General features: G+C 34.3%; 1 protein-coding gene across 1 annotated transcript in view; it reads left to right on the forward strand.

The window, feature by feature from the left end:
* Positions 1 to 22,182, forward strand: part of LOC124635563 — a 180,430-nt gene that overhangs the window by 47,473 nt on the left and 110,775 nt on the right. Inside the window, exon 2 of the mRNA XM_047171484.1 lies at positions 21,845 to 21,869. The gene's annotated coding sequence lies outside the window, so the exon portion shown is untranslated. The remainder of the gene's footprint in view (positions 1 to 21,844; positions 21,870 to 22,182) is intronic.

Raw genomic sequence — 22,182 nt, forward strand, 5'->3', positions numbered from 1 at the left:
GCCGTTCGGTTTTCCTGTCAAATGATTGATTGTTGATTTTATTTTGAAAATAATGGGCAGATTCTAAACAAGGCGTATAAGGGTGGAGCTAGTAATGTTCCTCGTAACCCGAAAATTTGGCGATATGACATCTCCGCTAGTCATTTTGTTCTCGTGACTAAAACACACGCAAATCCGTTCAGCAACGTTTGCATGAAAAAGCAACAAATCCTACCCTTACAAACTTTAACATTTACGATATTAGTAGGATATAAAGTCTTAAAGACATAATAAGACACTTTGTAAAGAGACCTTTTACTTTCAAAGTAGCTCAACTTGAAATATGAAAGTCAAGATCTCACTCGTTATTCGAAACTTAAGTTGTTATATGAAGACTTTGTATGACAATGTCTGTGCTGTAACTTGGATGAAATTAAAAAACAGGCCAAGTGCGATTAAAACTCTTCGTGCGCGAGTTCCAATCGCACTTGGCCTGTTACGTACCATTATTTATGAAACGGATAAAAAATCACGTTTGTTGTATGGGAGCCCCCCAAAATATTTATTTAATTCTAGTTTTCAGTTGTTATAGCGGCAACAAAAATACATCATCTGTGAAAATTTCAGCTCTCTAACTATTACGGTTCATGAGATACAGCCTGGTGACAGTCTGACAGACGGACGGACGGACGCGGGACGGACAGAGGAGCGAAAACAATAGGGTCCCGTTTTACCTTTTGGGCACGGAACCTTAAAAATAGAGCTGACTTTGTAAGCGATTTATTTGCTGAATTACTTAATGTTAAACTACTAAAGTTATAATACGTCTATCTCTGAGATTTTTTGATTGAATTTTGCTCAGGGTCAATGCAATATCACATCTTTGACAGTCGTTCGTTACGGGTAGTCAGAAGCCATTAAGTCTGATAACCAATTTTACCAAGAAGAATTGGGTTGCCCGGGACCGGCAGTCGCTCCTTGTAAAACACTGGTACTCAGCTGCATCCAGTTAAACTGGAAGCCGAGCCCAACATAGTTGGGAAAGGCTACACAGATGATGATGAAAGGAAAAGTAAGGATATCAAAACATCCTAATCCCTCGTTGAAAAACCATATTAAATGAAGGAACAAACAAACAATTGTGATGATGATGGTAAAGGCATTAACCCAATAGGGACGAACACAATTTCCAACGATACTAGTTACGAACAGTTGGGATAGTAATTAAAAGTTACAATAGCATCTCTAGTGTGGCGTGGTTGCAGTTTAGTGGTTGTAGAACGGCTGCAAACTATTGAACCTTATGCTGAGCTGGAATTTATTTGATTTTAGCCGGATTATGAGTATTTATTGGTGGGGTAAAGGAATTCATTTGTTTAGGTAGGTTAGGTGTTATGATTTTCAATAATATTCACGTGGGCTTAATAGTTATCCATAGCTGTTTATGGACCAGTTTTATAGATTTTATGTTAAATCTAAAGTCTAATTAAAACACCACAGGGTATTTAGATAGAAAAAAAAGTAGTTATTTAACGTATAGTTGTGTAGGTATGTCAATTTCCAGTTTTGACTATTTCAACACACAGAGTTATCTATCTATATAAGAAGAGATATAATTCAAAGGTATGAGAGTCATATACAATTGGATGATCTTTGAAAATACTGGATTGAATCCAAATATCATACTATAATAGCACATAGCTCCATAATCCCAGTTTTTTTTTATAGGAATAAAATATTAAGCTTATGAAATATACAGGAATTATTTTCGATATACATACGTGTACAAAAAACATGAATACATTATAATGCAAAAGTATTAATACCGAAATAATTGTATCATGCTTCAATACGGAATATTGTGTGTAGCTCAAAATATAAAAATGCAAATAAATAATGAAAACAAATATTGTATTGCATATTTGAATAATGATGACATAAAGGTATTTAAGTAGCAATGCAGATCAGCGAAAGATAAGCTTCTGGCTTTTTTAGGTCATCATTTTTTATAGACTATTAGAAAAATTATAAGGAACTAAGTTCTTCCAAAAGTTCTTACTGAGCATACTTTGCATTTCTGTTATTCCTGTCCTGTACTGTCCCGTACTTACCTCGATATAATAAGCTAATCTCCACGTTCTTATTTTTGTTAATTATGATTTTCACGCTTGATTTTACAAATCTTAGTTATATTTGTATTTTACAGTATATATGTACTGAAATGCTTCTCTCATAAACATATTCATAACAGTAGCAAAACAAACGAGACCACACACAGCGTAACTTTTTAACTGTTACAAAACAATTTTGTTCCAACATGGTTTATTTTAGACTCAATTTTATCTGAAAACTGTTACATATTTGCTTCAGCAAAGCAGTAAAATTTTTGTGTGCCTAAACTACTTTAATTTCATTAGGCCCTGTTTGGGCGCCAGTAACATCGTATTGGCACCCAGCGTGGGACCGGCTTGGGAATTTAATTTTTAACATAGAACATGTTGGTGAGTTGGTATTTGAACGTTTTTTGATGGTTTGATGCTTAAACTGGTAGCTTATTACATCGCGATTGTTCTATCTATCCATTGTGACAACGTAAAAAATAAACTAAATCTTGCATTTAAAATATCAGCGATTGATCAGGATTGATTAATTTGGAAAGGTATTAAGCCTTTCAAAAAGCTTCAGTTAGCTAAATTAGTGCAAATAGTTCGCAAAAAAAAAAAAAACAAAACAATAAAAATACTCGACATAGCACATCAAAAAAAATATGCTATTACCATTTTTTCAGCCTACATTCAATCCGAGAGTATCAACAGCAAAACAATTAAACATAATATTTTGATTGTTGAAACCAATAATTTGTAACAGACCAAAAAACAGTTAATCCAGTATACTGCTGAGAGCTTATAGGGTCGCAATTTTAAACGGATCGGCGACCCAGAAAATTAATGTTACGTCGGCAGTAAAAACAACTGTCAACTGATCTCCTTAGCTTTCTTTGTAAATGCTTTTATGTTTCTGGAGCAATCGAGAAGAATGAAATCTAAGTGTGTTGAATGGAGGGTAGTTTGAAGTTGTTTTTATTTGAAAGTTTTAAAGTAATATAAACTAAGAAGTGAAAAAAATGGTTGAAAGTTATTTTAACTGTAATAGAACACACTCATATTCAAAAAACACTACTTTACTTTTAACTTTACTTTTAACACTACTTTTGTTGGATATCGAATAGTCAAAATATAGTCTCAATAGTTGAAAAGTAGGTAACCTTTATTAACCAACACTGATGAATATATTTTTCTGTATTTAATTTACAACATTGTATACGTAAAAAACAAAAAGTTTTTGTCATCAAAAGTAATTTTAATATGCAGCATGAACAAAACGATTGTATATTTTCTACTAAAGTCTATTTCAAAGTCAAAAAGTCAAAGTCAAAGTCAAATCATTTATTTCACTTAGGCTTCCACAAGCACTTATGAACGTCAAAAAATATAAATAAAGTTGATTCTAGTTGCCCATTCCAAAAGTAGCTTCCTATGGAGAAGAACGGGCAAGAAACTCCATGGTTACTCTTTTTAAAAATAATAGGTATTACAGTTTGTATGTATTGATACATACTATAATAACATGCGAAGATCATGTAGAATCACAATAGACAAAGAATATGAGAATAAATAATAATAAAAAAAGGTTAAAATGCTACATGGTGTTCACATTTACAAATCAGTTTATATTTTTGTACAAAGTTACAAACAAACAATCAAAAGAATAACACAATCTTACTAGCGGGTGTAATTTTAAATTCGCAATAATTTGATACTGTCAGTGCGTCCTATGGAGCAGGACCAGCATGTTTCCAAGCATTTTTATCTTGAATATAATCTTCTAATTTATAATAAGCGTTTTTACAAAGTGTGGCTTTTATATGAGTTTTAAACCGCATGTCATTTAGTTCCAGAATGTTGTCTGGTATTTTATTATAACATTTGACACAATATCCCATGAAAGATGTATGTACTTTCGATAGTCTAAACTGCGGGATGGCTATTTTATTTTTATTTCGAGTGTTATAATTATGTCTATCACATATTTTATCAAACAAATTTAGGTTTTTCCTAACATACATGATATTTTCATATATAAATTGGCAAGGCACGGTCATAATATTAATGTTTTTAAACAGTTCCCTAAGAGATTCACGACCACGTAAGTTGTACATAGCTCTGACAGCTCGCTTTTGTAAGATAAATATGCATTCAATGTCAGCAGCTCGTCCCCACAGCAGAATGCCGTACGACATGATGCTGTGGAAGTAACTAAAATATACCAGTCTAGCTGTTTCTACGTCCGCTAGCTGCCTCATCTTTCTAATAGCATAGGCGGCCGAGCTAAGACGACCCGCAAGAGATGTTATGTGGGGTCCCCATTGTAGTTTTTTGTCAAGAGTGATTCCCAGGAAAACTGTCTGATTTATAAATTCTAGTTTTTGACTATTGAGTATTATGTCACATTCACTACTTTTTACATTTGGCAATGAAAATCGAATGCATTTTGTTTTTTTTTCATTAAGGGCCAAGTTATTTGCGTTGAACCAATTTTGAACCTGGATAATGGAATTGTTTACGTCGTCTAGGTTACGTCTACGCCGATCAATGTTAAAAATAAGAGAGGTATCATCGGCAAACAACACCATCCTAGGTTGATTATCAAATAGATAGGGCAAATCATTAATATAAACTAAAAAGAGGAACGGACCTAATATGGAACCTTGTGGTACGCCCATTGCCATCATTGAGCCCAGTGAATTTACGCCGTTTACTTGAACTTTAAGTTGCCGATCGTTTAGATACGATTTTAATAACTGGAGGGATGTATCTTTGATTCCGTAATGCTCTAGCTTCTGCAAAAGCGTTTCGTGATTTACACAGTCAAACGCTTTTGAGAGATCGCAGAAAATTCCAATGGAGTCTTCAGCTTCCTCCCAAGCCCTAAAGATGTGCTTGATCAAAGTTACACCAGCATCGGTTGTACAGCGACCTTTGGTGAAACCGTATTGTTCGTTATGAAAAATGAAGTTTTTATTGAAATGGCGCAACATTTGTGCAAGCATCAACTTTTCGAATACCTTGCTGAGAACCGGTAAAACAGAAACGGGTCTATAGTTGTTTGATTCTTTGCTATTTCCCGATTTAAATAAAGGTACTACTTTACTGTGTTTCATTAGATCAGGAAACACGCCTTGGTCTACGCTAACATTAAAGATGTAAGCTAAATAGGGTGCAATAGTTTCAATAATTGACCTACACACCTTGACAGACATACCCCAAAGATCTTCTGTTGATTTTATTTTAAGATCTTTAAAGGCCTTAACAACAGCCTCGGGGCTGGTATGTTGAAATTTAAATACTGAACTGCATGGCTTTACATTTGTTTTGAGTAAATCGATAGCTACGGCGGTTGAAGAATTTAATGATTTTGTAGTTTCGAAAGGTATTTTGGTGAAGAATGCTTCAAACTCTTGAGCTACTTCAAGGTTACCGTTGATGAGGCCTTTATGAGTTTCTAGGCTAAAATCAGTTTTACGAACTTTTCGCCTACCTGTTTCGTTATTAATTACTGTCCAAGTTGTTTTTATTTTATCCTTAGAATTTTTTATTTTATTTCTAATATGAATAGATTTAGCCTGTTTACAAACGTTTTTAAATATTTTCGAATATTTTGAGACATGATCACGGAAACTTGGATCGGTGCTATAAGGCTTTAAACCATAAAGTTCAAACAGCTTTTGTCTACTTTTACGAATGCCAGGAGTTGCCCAGTCACTAAATAAGAACTTGGACTTAATAATTTTAGTTTTAACTGGAAAAGCTAATTTGAATTGTTTGTTTAATATAGAGAAAAAATCGGCGTAAATATCACTTGAATTTTTAAGATTTAAGCTATGTGCACACAGTTTATCACCTAAAGTTTGATTGAATTTATCGATTTTTTTTAAAGTATATTCCCTAAATTTTATTTGTGTTTTCTCTGGTGGAGAGTTAGTGCGAAAAGTGACAACTTGTCCGCTGTGATCAGAGGGCAAGTAATTCACTATTTCCTTATGTAGGTACTCACAGCTGCAAAAAACATTATCTATACAAGTAGCAGTAGTTGGTGTTATCCTAGTAGGTTCTTCGAAAACGTTACGCATATTAAATGATTTTAAAAGATTTAAGAAACTCGAACTTACAATATTACTTTCTAAAATATTAATATTGAAATCGCCACATATAATGACTGACTTACTACTGCTACTGACTTTTTTCAAGACATCTTCCATGACAGAATCAAATACACAAAGATTCTGGTGTTGCGGTGGTCTGTAGACACACACTAACACATGCTTATCTAGCTCAACACAGGACAATTCAATATTATGTTCCACTGACATATCAACTATATCTTTTCTTACTTTATATTTAATAGGATTTTTTACTAATATTAAGGAGCCACCATGTATCATGGATTTCCGGCTAAAGTAACTAGCTACAGAATAATTCTCAAAATTAATAGATTCTACTTGATAATCTTTCAGCCAATGTTCTGTAATACAAACTACATCAAACTTGGTTTGTTCTAAAACTAATTCTATTTCAAGGAGTTTAGAAGAGCAACTCTGAATATTTTGGTTGAAAAGTTTTAAAATATGTTGCTCACTCTTATGTTTTATACAACTAACTAAGTCGCCAGAAGATAACTTGCTACTATCTTTAAAATTATTAAATACTGGAATATCTTCTGTTGTCTTAATAATTAGTTTAAATTATTTATATCAGGAGTGTTCTCCACAAATGATAAAACTTGCATAGAAGAATCTATGTTACCAGTGTGTTCAATATGATTAGAATGTTCTAACATATTGTTGGTGGTGGTAGTGGTGGTAGATAGTATTTGTGGACCCCCCTTCGTACATGACGTCATCATACAACAATCTATCAGTGTGCTGTTAGTGTAACTATACAGCATACCCTCGTCCCTTACCCTATAGTTTATTATATTAGATATAATATTGTCAATATTATATGCTATCAACATAGCAATAGTGTGTCTGCAACTACCAGGAACAGATACTGCTCCCTTGATCAATGTGAAATCACTAATAAACTTATTAGTGTCAAAATATAAAAGTTTGTCACTATGACAACATGTCAACATGTGTAATGTGCAGTTTAAATTAAATATACATTTATTTTGATATTCTGAAAAACTATCAGAATAAGGAAAAGCACATAGCATTAATTTTCCCATATTCAAACTAAGTAAGGTGTCAATACCTTTCACAATGTCCTCTTTTGTTGTACCATAACTACTGCCTAACAATAGAACTATTATAGAATTACTATCTAATGTTGTACAGCTAATTTTCTCAACAATTTGGTTAAAAGTTATGTCATGGTAACTGTGATTAGTAAAGTGATGGCTAAGGTAATTGTGTAAAATTTTTCCAAAGCCAGCACCCAATGCATCTGTGAAGAGCAAAGTATTACATTTTTGCATATGAATATTCTCTGTAGCAGTTGTAGGTACAGATATATCAGGCAATGGTATTGAAGGTGATGGTTGGCTTGCACTATCACATGAAAGGCTGTTTGTCAGAGACTCATACCTCTCTGTGTTGGACTTCACCAAGTCCATCAGCTCCACTGCCTCTAATAACCGCTTGCTTAGTTGGTCTTGAGAAGACTCATATTTACTAAAAATATCCTTTAACAAAGACTCCTTGTATTTTAAATCGTTTTGGAGCTGCTGGGTTTCCATCTCATAAATAGATTTATAATATTCTAATTCAGCAGTACAGGAATTCAGTGTCTTAGTTAAGCTAATACGGTCCTTCCTAAGAGAAATGTTTAATTTTAAGAGATGTTGTTTTTTTAAATATCTCTTTGACCGTTTAATGAATTTATTGATTTTAATATATTTCTTTAATTTATTATGACTCATCATAACTACAGGACATATTGGAATGGTATCATCACCAGTCAAGTCAATAGTTTCAGCTAACCTACATGGTACCTTATCTGAACTACAGGCAACTAACTCATCAAAAAGGTTGCAAGTATTAGTAACCTGTTCATTAATCTTACTACATTCTAATATAGATATAGCCTTATGGGCATTACATAACTCCTGTTCTAATTCTGTGATGCGCTGTAAAGCCAATTCATGGGTGTCACTGCACTGATGGAACGAGGACATCTCTTGTTGAAGCTGAGTGTACTGGTCGAGCACATCCATCTACTGTATGTGCAGCTCGGCCAACTCACTCTTGAGGGAAGTGTTTTTGTCGATTATGTTCTTCACTTCGACTTCACTGTCATCCCTCTCTTGGAGTAACTGCTTGCACAAGGTTTTAGTTGACTCGAGTTCCCTCAGCGCAGCTCTGAGTTTTTCTTCCATGTCTTTGACTGTGGCTCTACGGGTCATCATCTCTAATTGTTGTATTGTTAGTACCTAAAAAGTGAAAAAAATAGCTTTAAAGATGTTGATTAATGTGTTAGTGAACAAAGGATAGACTGTAAAGGTGTAGGGATTTGTGAAATTTGGAAAATATAGAAGTGGACTATAAGCTTATATTTTTTATATCAAAATGGAGGGTAAGCTTTTTATTAATTTTTAAATAAAGAAAGTGGAAAGTAGATGATATGGAAGGTTCGCAACAATTAGATATTGATTACACAGTTATGCAAAATACTAGGCTAAAGCATAAGTGTGGTAAACAACATATACAAAGTTGGGATTTTTGTAATAAAGGTCAATCAAATAGTACAATCTTGTAGGTCAGCAATGTCAAGGTTTTACAGCAAAATTGATTGGTGGCAGAGTAATTTGTAATGTTATTGTGTGTAGGCGAGCGTTATCGTCTTCAATTCTGTTTTCACAAGTTGAAGGCAGAATGAGACACTAACTATGCCGGTGTGCAATGCAATGACAGTAGCTCATAACAATGAGCCGTGTATTGCTTTGGGTGTAGTGTATTGTTGGTGTAATGTTGTGTACACGAATATGTTATTAAATAAAAACACTATACTCCCCGGGTTTGAAGTAATATTCAAAACTTTATCCTTTTGACAGCCGGCACATTGAACAGCTGATTATAACTTCCTGAAAGTTATGTATCAGAAATCGATTCAACACGTCAATACAGGAGTCTAGTTACACGCTAGTGTACCTACTAACTTTGTCCTCGTACTAAAAGTATGGCAATTAAACGTATCGTAACAAGTAATAAAGGAATTCTTCGTGCCTCATATCGGTAGCAACTAAACGTATTTTATATGAGAGAAAATGTTATTATGTGAAAGTACGTAGTAATAGAATATCATGTTTGATATTTTCTGAGGTTCATAAGACTTGGTGGTTTTTACTCAACTTCAACGAAAGGAGGGTTGAAAAAGTCTTAGAGCTTTGATGATCTCAAGTTCTATGTTAGGTTGAAATCACTTTGTGAAGAATTTCAGAAAGCAGTCCAAAACCAACCTACTTCAGTAGATAGTTCACTTTGAGCTATCTTTCCTTGCGATTCTAATTTCTACTTTGGTAGCAATTATTTCTACAATTCCTAGTCAGAAGAAGAGTTGTGAGTTTAAGAAATGTCTGACCTCGACTGAGTTACCAAATCTTTAAACCGCAATATAAGAAAAATACATTCCCCCATTTAAATAATGATGATAAAGCCCCCGAAAACTCCTTGTCCAACTTTTACGACATGCAAAGCAATTTGGCTAATAACATTTATGTATTTTTCTCATGTTACCCAATCCTGGTTCACAAGAAAATAATTTAAAACATTCTCCCCCATTACCATGCCAATTCGGGTATGTTTTAGCCACTTCGTACCCATAAATGGCTATTATTAGGGATTTGTTCTTCAATAACGATAGCTTTGGAAGATATGTTTATTCGGGAACATATTGAGCCAATTTCTTCTTATGTGTAGGAAATTTTATCTGGTTCGAAGAAACTCATATGTCTTTTCTGATGGTATGTTCGTCGGATTATTGAGCTCCTGTGTTTTATGAAGACCGACGAACGCTTGCGAGATGAGTAGACAGGTGCACTCAAACTTGTATGACACTTTCTTCAAAAAATCATTTCAGACATGATCCTACACCACCTTATTATAAAACGTGGTTTTGAGAAGTAACCGCTTTAGTAGTAGGTTTAGACTAGTAATTTTGTTCGGGACGGTGGTTTAACGTTGGTACAAAAGCTGGTACTTTTTAAAACCAGGTTTATAATAAGTTGGATATTGTTTATCCATGTTGTAGTCATTTAAACGTACATATATTTGGACTTCAAAAGAGACTGTGACCCTTTAGTTTGTTTCAATGTTTCGTCACAAGATAGAAAGAAAATATTGACGTCATATCGTTTTGACGTGTTAAAGTGCTGTTTTCAACCTATTTGCAAATATATATTATTTAATAGTTAATGTTTGATTTGATTGAAAAATAAATACAATTTGAGGTCGTAAAGTCTGTATTGAAAGTTTCAAGTACTTTATAACAGAAGATTTTATCTTAGTTTTCAATCGGTTAGCGGAAAACAAGCTACTTTTATAGCTCTTTATTTAAAGAACTTGTATTTTTTATTGTTTTTATTTGTACTACATTTGTTTTGAGCTACAAGTCTTTGATTTGTCTTTTACATAAAATGATTTGCACTTTTTATGCTAGCCGACGTGAAATTACTATTTGGTTTTTATTTTTTCATTCAAAACTGAAAAAAATATCCTCTTGAAAGTCTTAAAAATAATAATCAAGTTTTAAAAATCTATTAAGAATTAAAAGTCTGTGTAATTGCACATTTATAACACCAGTAAATAAAGCAAAATTAAATACATAAAACTAAAACAATTATAAGTATTGATGTTATTATTTAATAATGTTAATGCCATTCATGCATTATTAATATTTCATGTAAGCCCTCATTTCAATTAACTTGCATTGTAAACATAACAATACGGTTTGTTAGAAAAATGCCAATACTTCTTTATAGTTTAATTAATTAAATAATCTTATGAAAAGAAAATAATTTCTTCGTAACAATAAATCGTAACAAAAGATTGGAAACTAATCTTTTACCTAGTACTAATACGTACGAAAATATTATACCTGATTTATTTCATCAGCAGATTAGGTAATAGTAGGTACATTATACTTAGACATTTGCCGTCTTACCACAAAAAAATTTAAACGTCAGTTTAAGACTTGTCTAAAAAATTGTCAGATTATGACGTTGAAATAAGGTCCATTTTGCAGCCACACTTTTTTTAGACAAGTGTTTGACACATATTTAAGTTTTTGTAGTAAAACCATCATACTTTTTTTCTATTATATGTGTGGTCAAATTCCAGGTACTGAACCCCGACTCGCGACCAGCGACCATATTGCGTCAAATGATGTTTACAATAAAATTCAACAGTACATTAGCAATACGCATTTGCATACATGAATTGCAAATTATGCAAAACCACCCCACATTTCCTTAAAAATATAAGCACCAACCATCCCTGTAAGATAAGATAACCTAGACAATTTATCAAAACGCACTATCTCGAAGGAATCAGAGTTAAGATTAATACCCCGAAATTTGCTCTAATTAAAATCGGTTTCCTTCGAACAAAAGCTGGGGTAGCCACAATTTATGCCGGACGACTGGACCGAGAAATTAATCGATGCTTGTAAACAACCGCCGAGCGTTTGCTTTGGTACGAGTAAAAAGTGCAGTGGATTATAGCTCTGTGTTGCATTTGGATAATGCATTGGTAGTCTCGGGATTGGAATTTATACTTTTCAAAAAACTGGTCCTTTTTGGGATTTGGCACATGGAAACGGCTGAACTGATAGAATATAATAGAATTTTATTTCGCAAATATGGGTAAATACAGAGGTCTTAAAATTTTTATACTAAAGCTCAGCGACATTTTGCCTTAACATTAACACTAACACTATTTAAATACATATATTAAATAGCATTAATGTGAATGACAAAATGCAATGATTTTCTAGAATTGGCGCTAGAGTATCTCTATTGACCAATCACCTTCTCCTTTCGCGTTTCTCTTAACAATATTAAAAGAAAGGAGCAAAACTTACCATGGGACCCACTATTGGCCGACATTGTAGTTTACAGTGTGCTGTGCTCTTAATGAAACTTCATTTCAGTTCTCAGAATCGCAAGTTTGCAAGGAAATAATTATGATCTAAAGGAAACTTTAACAAACTATCTACTTGTAAAGATCTTATTACTGAAAACATGAACTCAGAAGCTGGATAAGTTTATTTGCTTAACGTGTGGTCACCTATGTACAAACTAATGTTAGTTTGTAGGAACCTTGTAATCATTTATCCATTTTACTAATTTGTTTTTTTTTTGTTAGTAACAATGAACAAAAATATCCTTTATATCCCAATACTTATGTAGGTTATATAAATAATGAGAAAATAAGAATCTATTGACGTAAATTTTGATATGGAATCAGCTTGAACTTTAGAGATCATTAGCTATTCCCGCCCGCTTCTCGAGAAAACTACTGTCCGTACCGAGATAAAATATAGCATGTGTTATTTTGGGAAGAATGTAGCTTTCTAACAGTGAAAGAATTTTTCAAATTGGTTCAGTAATTTCGGAGTTGTTTCCTCTTTATAAAATTAGTATAGATTATAGAAACACATACATATACACTTAAACAATCTTACACATCGTTCAACACATTTTAACCCAGCCAAAGAGAATTCCCGAAATAAATTAACAAATGTCAACGATGGTAATTAGGTAGCGAACGAACCCCAGTTCCCTGATAGACGTGAAGTTGAGGTGTCGTGTTTCTAATTGCCCGCAAGGTCGAGGAAATGCTAACAAACTAGAGTAAATATTCCCGATTTGTTTAAGGGAAGTTTATGAAAGTGGAAATTTTTTGGCCTTGATATTTTAGGTGGGCTGGTGGCTAAGTTACATCCATACGACTGCCTCGATATGACTGCCTCGTTGGTCTAGTGGTCGCAAGCGCGGCTGCTGTGCTTGAGGTCTCGGGTTCGATTCCTGGGTCGGGCCGAAATCGCTTTGTGGGTTTTCTTAAGCTTTCACAAAGCAGCCCGTAGTCTGGAAGTTGGTGATTGATTCACCCGTGCATCGGAGAGCACGTAAATGTCGGTCCTGCGCCTGATCTCTTTCCGGTCGTGTCGAATTGCCGTCCCATCGGGTTGTGAGAGTGAAGGAATAGTGAGTGCACCTGTGTCTGCGCAAATGCTCGTGCACTATAATACGTCCTGCGCAGCTGGCTGAGCTCCTTAAATGAGAACAGCCGCCGTGGCCGAAATCGGCCGTGGACGCCATTATTTTTTTTTTTTACATCCATACATCATTCGTTTTTTGGCTATGTTGAATGTTCGTTTGTATAAGCGGGATTATTACTTTCTGTTCTCCGTACCTTGGAAAATGTAAGCTATGAGTCGCGTATATCATTTATACAGGGTTACTTGTAAGTAGACCGCATCCTTTCATGAGGTGATAGTATATGTCAATACCTACGGACAAATTTGACCATGGGATACACTGGGCAAAAGTTAACCCGTTTCAAGATAATCGGATTTCAAGATCTTTTCTTAACAAGTCGTCTAGGTACACGTATAAATTGTTATTATTAGTTAAAAGTCTCGTTTTTGCGGATTTTTGTGTGTTTTGTGCCTTTTTGGATAGCTAGATAAATGTAGTTGTTTTTTAAGTATTCTGCACAAAAAAATGCAGAGTAATATTTTTGAGAAAAAAGGTACTAAAAAAGTAATTGCTGTTTGCTATAATTTCCTCTGTGATTTGTGCAGTTTTATGGTTTGTTATTGTGAAGTGATTCATCTTCTATCCAAAAACATACAAAAATCCACAAAAACGAGACTTTTGACTAATAATAAAAAAATTATACGTGTACCTAGACGACTTGTTAAGAAAAGATCTTGAAATTTGATTATCTTGAAACGGGTTAACTTTTGCCCAGTGTATCCCATGGTCAAAGGACAATGGGCACTTTGTATGGGATTTGGTACCCGCTCCAACAGTAACGTATGCTATATCATTAGAAAGGTATTTGCGTGTATAATAATAAAAACTATGGGGCTTGCCTCAATTAGCTGTCCGATCTGAATAACGATAAAAATTGAATCGACATAAAAACAAGTATGTCATACATATATGCAAATTCATTAAGAGGCATATGTCGTCAGTGTAATAATTTTTAACTCAGTTAATAGACATCTTACATTGTTTGAGATACACTCTATTAAAATCTAAAGTTTGCAATATTCTTTGGAGTCATACTACGGAAACACAATCGTCATCTGATTTGACAAAAGTTCAAAACATTTCTATTCATCTTTTTTTAAGAAGAAATTCATCATTATCTCAGCACCTCTTGAGGAGCAAGATTGAGTCGTAATATGTACTATGTTAACATCGTCTCCAGACTTTTCAACCTTAATTGATTGTAAATACTGAAAGACTTTCATCAAATACATAAGCTAGTTCTGCGTGAACTGCAAAGAAAAAAGTTTGCACAGTCTTTTTTTAAAGCAGTGGGCAGGCAAACATTTTAAGAAGGCCGAATTCCTGCCTTTTTGTTACTTTACCAGTTTTTATTCAATACAGTTGGATTTAAGAACTACATCTACGTTGATGATTTATGAACATTACATATTCTATTAGTCGATGTCACGCGAAATGGACAAGGATTTGGGACTAGTCGTCATAGTAAAATTTTTTTGCCTTGCGAAGACCTACACTATGGTACTAGAATCAACACTGTTGGACAGGGTACCAAAACGCCCATCGTCCTTTGTCCATATTGACCTATACTATCACCTCATGAAAGGATGCGGTCTACTTACCAGTAACCCTGTATATATTTGGCATTTTTAACATAATCAAGTCTCATCCGTGATTGAGGAGATCAGCAATGCAGTCACATCATATTCAAGAACATTTTAAACTTTACGTAACTTTAGTAACAAGACTATACATTGATTTTTACTGATTTTCACAGGACTGATTTTTAGTTTGAGTATAACACTCAAACTAAAAATCAGATTAAAAACTAAAATCAAATTAAAAACTAAAAATCGCGATTTTTAGTTTGAGTATAACACTCAAACTAAAAATCAGTCCGCAAATACAATTACCGACAAAAACACAAAAAATCGAGTCCCAAAAAGTGATATCGGTTAACAATTAGTACTTTAATAATACACAAATGAAACCACAACACACATGAAAGTTACAAGAAGATAAAACCGACCACTGACGCTGTCAGCCAATGGCCCAGTAATTGCATTGCGTTCTGTGGCTTAGTGATAAATATTCAACTACCTATATTTCGCATTTTAGGGTGCTGTTACACAAACTTTTGAAAGCTAGTGCTGTGAAAACGTCCCAAAGAACGCGTTTTTTTTTAATGTGTATACGTATGTCTCAACGTCATGCTTCGAAACAAATGACTGGTAATGATGACTTATAGAGGATATTAATTGATCTTACCAAACTATATGGCGTCCATGAATATCGCGCAAAATGCTGTGTAGATGCATTTTAAGTATGCAACAGGCAGCAGAGGTAAGCGAAGACATGCATGTTCTTGTGCTAAAAATATTGTCGATAGGGTCGCTAGGGGAGGTAAGTATACGATCTATTGATTAGGGAAACATCTTATTATTGTAAATGAGAGCATTGTTTAAAAAAAATAAGGCAACATTTGTATTCCTAATTGGTAAAATGGTAAGAAAATATACTTCTATAATTCTTAAAAACAAAATTCGTTAGGCAAATGAAACGCCTTGATTTCGAATACGAGTTTATTCAAGCGTACAAAACGCTAGTCTGTCACAGCTCCTAACGGTGCGTGTGTCAAGGCTGGTCGTCATGTATTATTCAGGGCTTTTGTTGTTCCCCTACTTAATTCTTTTTGTGTTTGAAACGCTTGTTGGTTTCTAAAAGTGTATATTTTTCTTTCCTTTGCACGTGTGTGCAAAGGTTCTTTATTAACGGACTTTGTAAACGATAAAAGATAAAGATAAAAAGTCATTTATTCAAACGATGCTAAAAATACGCTAAGCTTTGAGAAACCTTCCGCAATAGTATTTTTTGCTATTCGTGTCTCTAAATTGAAGCTCTTATGGAGACGCGACCTGCACACTGGAGCTGCAAAATATGACGAAGCCTGGTTCGACACGAACGCTGCACCCGTGGACGACCCGCGCTTCACCTGCGCGACAAATCCGACATGAAGTGTCGTGCAGGTATCGACTAATTCAGCCACAAAAAAAAGTGCTTGCGGCACTAGTAACCGCATAGACAAGCACTGCCACAATCATCTGACCAAGATGATCTGTGGCCAATGATGATGATGTGTCTCTAAATTAAATTAGCTGTTTCCTGCGGTTTTTCCCGCTTCCCGTGGAAACTACTTTCCGTTCTCGGAAAAAAGATACCTAGCCCATGATGATGGTACGAGGGGATGATGTAGATTCCCGATGGTGTAACTAGGGTGATTTTTTAAACCACCTAAGCAGTTGCCGAGCCTTTAAACAAACAATTTTTTACTCTGGATACATAAACCTATTTTCCTTATACAACATGTAACGTAATTAACGCACACCCTCAAACACCCCAATTAGAATATTATGTTATAATCATAATACATACACTGAATTTTTAATTTAACATGTATATTCATTGTTATTTACTAAATTAGTTATACCAATTCTTGGAGAACTTTTTGGTCATACTACTACGCACGCAAATATCGCGCCGCGCGCCGCTCGACTCGACGCAACATAACGAAACTACGGAAAAAGTCGACAATACACGAAGTCTTATTACTTTGAGTTACGGTCTATTTGAATTTGTTTTGACTGTACAGGGTTAATATGACAATAATTTCCGTAGTTTAAATTATTTTTGGGATAAAAAATTACCTATATTAAAAATGATATAAATCGATTCAGTAAACGATTCTGAACAAACTAATTTCAGGATGTGCGTTAATTAAGTTACATGTTGTAACATTTCGAATATCAATACGAGCCACAAAATAAACAAAGAAAATAATAAAATATTGTTCAATGATGATCCGCGGAAATACACCATTATTTCTTAAGAGTATCATAATTTCCTTACGAGATAAGACACTTCTGAAAGTCGATAGGCTCTCCAATTATACGCATGAATGTATGAAGGATTTATTAACAGAAGGCCGAAAAGATTTATTGGTTTCACGAGTAATCTTGTACTTAACACTGCTTTCTTTGAGTCTTATTGATACTCATATTTATACGAGGTTTAAGTATTTGACCGCGTTTTGGGAGAATTATTTGAGTAACTCAAATAAAATGCTTGTAGTAGTATAATATGAAGATAGGATTTATTGAATTGCATTAAAATCGGGTTTTTAATGCGTAAAACACATGTTTTGGCAAATAATAAAATATTGTATTTGGACTCGTTCAAATTAAAAATCATCATCATCATCTCAGCCATAGGACGTCCACTGCTGAACATACCAAAATTATCCGTGTGTGATCGATACCACATTTCTAATTATTCCTTAAATAATAGAGACTTTCATTCTACGAACATTAGCCAAGTTATATAATATTTTTTTCTTCCTCTTTATAATCTAAATACCTATTTATAATCCTCCTTCCTCCGATAAGGAACTTAACATAAATTATTCAAATAATATTGCTAAATAAAAAACCTATTAAAGGCTTCATTAAAAATTCTTTGTAGAGCAAAAAGTACTTCTCAAGCCATAAGTTCCATACTTAATCAAAATTCATAACCGCTTTCTATTGAGAAAGCTCTATATTTTTGCAGACACAGCGAAAAACTGCAAATGTCCGCTCAGAAAATGTTTTTTAAATGTTAAAATCTTTTAAGATTCGAATCGTAGTTATTATGCGAGTTCCTTTTTTAAATGGTCTGACAGTTAGAAATTGGTTTTGTTACATCAATTTTTTTGAGTTTTTTGGTTTTTATTTTCATCTAGGCCTAGGCTCTTCTCAACTATGTCGGTGTTGGCTTTCCTTCTAATCGAATGCAGCTGAGTATCAGTGTTTAAAATTGAATGACTACCTATCTTACCTCCTCAACCTGTTTACATGGACAACCCTTGGTAAGACTGGTAAGAAAGACTGACAACTTTCTGGTTTCTGTATACCCTTATTAATTGGCAAATATGTTCAATGGACAGCTAGGATCCACATTAACGTGCATTCCAGAACACAGACAAACTCATCACGACAAGATGGTCACCTATCCTCGGACCAACCGCGCCAAGCAATGCTTAACCTTATGATCGATTCACCTGGTTGTTATTTAGCCTGTGGCTTCCTCGACGGGTAATTACAGACAATAGTTATAAAATAAGTGTCATATCACAGAGTGTGAAACTTTATCGAGAATCAGTCATTTTATATTTCAGTATGCTTCGTTAGTTTTGTCTTGCTTTCTCGTAGTTATAAGTTACTTGTTAAGACTTCGCAAAAAGGACTTTACTTAGAAAGTGTGAGTATAGACTGCGAACAAACTTAATGTAGATACCAGAAACTGAATATTAATTTTCTCTTAATATGAGCCATGCCCTTGTTTTTTAATTACAATGTGAGTGACGATCTAGACGCCTATCGTTGAGACTAGTGGTGGAAAGTGTGGAAACAAGGTGGGGAGGCCTTTGCCCGGCAGTGGGACTGGGACATTATGGGCCAAAAATAATTATAATAAAGTGAGTGACTTTTAACGACCTTTCTCAAAATTATATTTATCCATCATTTTTTTCTTACAAGAGATAAAAATTTGTTTCAGGTGATGGAAATATACTTATGTATTATGTCTTGTTGAAAATAAATTGAAATCCAAGCTTTAAAAAAAACAATATTATTTTAACAAAGTAATATTACCACAAACGAACTACAGCCGACATTTCTGAGAACCATAGATAAAGTGGCGTTCACCAGTCTTAGACCGGATTTCTCAATATGGCCGCCGGAAATTGGTTGTGCAGTGGTTATGGCCAAACAGGAAGTGACGATTTCGGCTGGATCAACCGCCATAAGCGATTATATTGTTTCTTTAATAGCTCTGTTACTGCTTTTTAGGATGGATTGCTTTAAGTTGGTAAATAACTGTTAAGTCAGTATTGCCTAAAGATATTAGTTATTTGAAAGATTTCGAATAATAAGCATTATTATAGGCTACATATATTGAGCTTAGCAACGCTTATCGCTTTCGGTCCTTGGATGATTGGCCAATCAATGTCATACCCAGATCCGCTGCGTGTTTGGAAGGCTAGTTAAAGTGATTCCGGGCTGGTTCTCATCTTGGATTATCAAAGAATAGCAGCCATAAAGTCTTACCAAGTGGATAATTAGTCAGAATATGCTTAATTTCAAATATGTTGATTATGTTGGAATGGGTCGTTCGTCATCTCGACACACTTAACTCCATGAGATTTTTTTTTCATTGAGTCCATGTTCGCGTTTGAAGCGTTTGCTAAGCTGGCGTTCAGTGGCCGATGATGTTTGTGACACAGAAAATTAATACATTTATTTGTTGACTGTACTTTTTGCTTGAAATCGGGTTAAATACTAAAACGTGTCGAGTTGGTGAAAACATAAAAGTGTATAATTTAAGTTTCACTAACTGGACACGCATCGAAATCTTAACGTGTCGAGTTGACGACATGATAAATTTTAAAATTTTGAGTTTCACCAAGTGGACACATTCGTGGTGAGTTAAGTGTGTCGAGATGACGAATGACCCGTTGGAATTAACATGACAAAAGGTTTAAATCCGATCATAAACAGAATTATTATTTTAAAACCGTGGTCCAAACTAATAATTAAACCCGAAATATCAAATTAAATATTTCATATTAAGTAATCCATGTGTGAAATTGTTTACACCATCAGTCGGAAGATTAAAACGGTTAAAATAATTTACACATGCACGGTGCACAAACTTTGTAAAACGAATTTATTTACCGGAACAGAATTAAGTAATTAATTGCAATTCGATTTATCGATAGTAATTAAGTATTGCATTTACGTTCAATTAGCTACTGCCAGCTATTTTACCTGCTTTCTGAGGGAATTACTTTGCGAAAATACTTGAAAACTATTCTACGCCAAACTGTGATGTAGGTATAAGCTACTTATAGAACTGTCCAGTTCTATCAAAATTGCGTTCAGCCATTTGCGTCTAAAGAAGTTGCAAACATACACTCGTAAAATTTCGCCTTTAGGTATATTAACTTTTTTTTTAACGACGTCAAAAATCATCACATGACCACTCCTGATGTGGGTTAGCAGCGGTGAGGCAGTGTCAAACTCTTACTGACTGAAAACCGTCGTGTTCCGTCGTAGGCCTTTTATGTACCAGGGCCGCGGTAACTCCTTCGAACAATCCCGCAGCCCTGGCAGGCAGGTAGGTGTTACTAACATAGTTTTAAGTTTTTTATACTAATACTACTAATATATTATGTATGTTAGTCTTTAAGGTATATATCTATGGGCCTATGCAGCCTGAAAATAAAGAGATTTGATTTGATTTGATTTTAATACCTACTAGCAGTTTTCCTGCGATTCCACTCGACCCGTGGGAACGACTGCACGTACTGGGATGAAATAAACAATACGTTAATATGTCACTCAGGAAGAGTGTAGTTTTCCAAAAGTTGAAGATTTTTTTTAATCGGTTCAGTAGTTTTAGAGCCATACAAACAAACAAAAAAATGTTTCCACTTTATTATATTAGTATTGATAGTAAGTATAGATTACAGTGAATAACCAAATATATTCGGTTTTTCTTTTTAAACTAAACGATTCATTTTGCTTATGGTCGGCAACTTTTGACATTTATCCTATGAAGTTAATGCACCAAGCACAAAGTTTTTTCAAACAGATACATCATAATTATCATTCAAGGCAGTCCGTTGGAGTTTTAGTAAATAGAAACTAATATTATGAATGCAAATATGAGTTTGTTTAATAAATTTTCAAAGTAAAAGTGCTGACTTGACTGAGATGAAACGCGTCCCGAGGGAGCTACTTTTGCATATGGATAAAAAGTAACCCATATGTATATATTGTTCTTTGAAACTATAATATATTATTACTACCGAAGTCTATCAAAATCAACACACTCACAAAATTTAGTCATCATTCTCCGAGCCCTTTTCCCAATATGTTGGGGTCGGCTTCCAGTCTACCCGGATGTAGCTGAATACCAGTGCTTTACAAAGAGCGACTGCCCTATCTCACCCCCTCAACCCAGTTACCCGGGCAACTCAATACCCCTTGGTTAGACTGGTGTCAGACTTACTGGCTTCTGACAACCCGTAACGACTGCCAAGGATGTTCAATGACAGCCGGGACCTACACTTTATCGTGCCAGAACTCACATGATTCAGTATTTATAATATTAGAGTCATTTGAAATAGTTCCTTAGATGCGTGGGTGAAACAGAGTGTACCAAATGTTCGATAAATGTAAGAGGATTAAGGTATCAGTATATTTATTTTTATACCGACTTTGTTAGGAATTATTTTGTCCTTGACATTTGTGGTTGTCTAAAAATAAAGATTTGAGATGTCAAATTTAGATTCTAAGCGGAAAAGCCTCTTAGCAATAAGATTATATTTGTATGATTGTAATAATACAATTTCTCGAACAAATAAGCCGTAATTTGATTTCAGGTGTAATTATAAAATCGATTATATTACTTATGAAATAAGGTTTAAAATATTTACTTTTTATTCATGAATGCATTTGTCTTGTTTCAGATCATTGGCGCAGAAATATACAGAAGTAAGTAGGAATCCAATTAGTGCGAATTTATCTTAAGCAGACTTTATTAATAACTTTCTGAGTGGCAATATCGTTAATTCGCCAATTAACTTTATTGGCGCCCAAATGGGACTCAATGGAAATGTCATAACAATACGAAGGTGTGTTTGTATTCAGCATTATGCTTTCAGGTTTTATGTCATTCAATTATTTTTATGCTACCTGTTTTTTTTTTGCTTTTGAATACCTGTGTGTGAATTTACAGAAACCGATGAAGTGTGGACATATTTTTTTTGTTCAGCATAGGCTCGCGTTTGACCATTTTTCTTTAATA

The sequence above is a fragment of the Helicoverpa zea genome, chromosome 13 (assembly GCF_022581195.2).
Source record: "Helicoverpa zea isolate HzStark_Cry1AcR chromosome 13, ilHelZeax1.1, whole genome shotgun sequence".
In the NCBI taxonomy this organism is placed as follows: domain Eukaryota; kingdom Metazoa; phylum Arthropoda; class Insecta; order Lepidoptera; family Noctuidae; genus Helicoverpa; species Helicoverpa zea.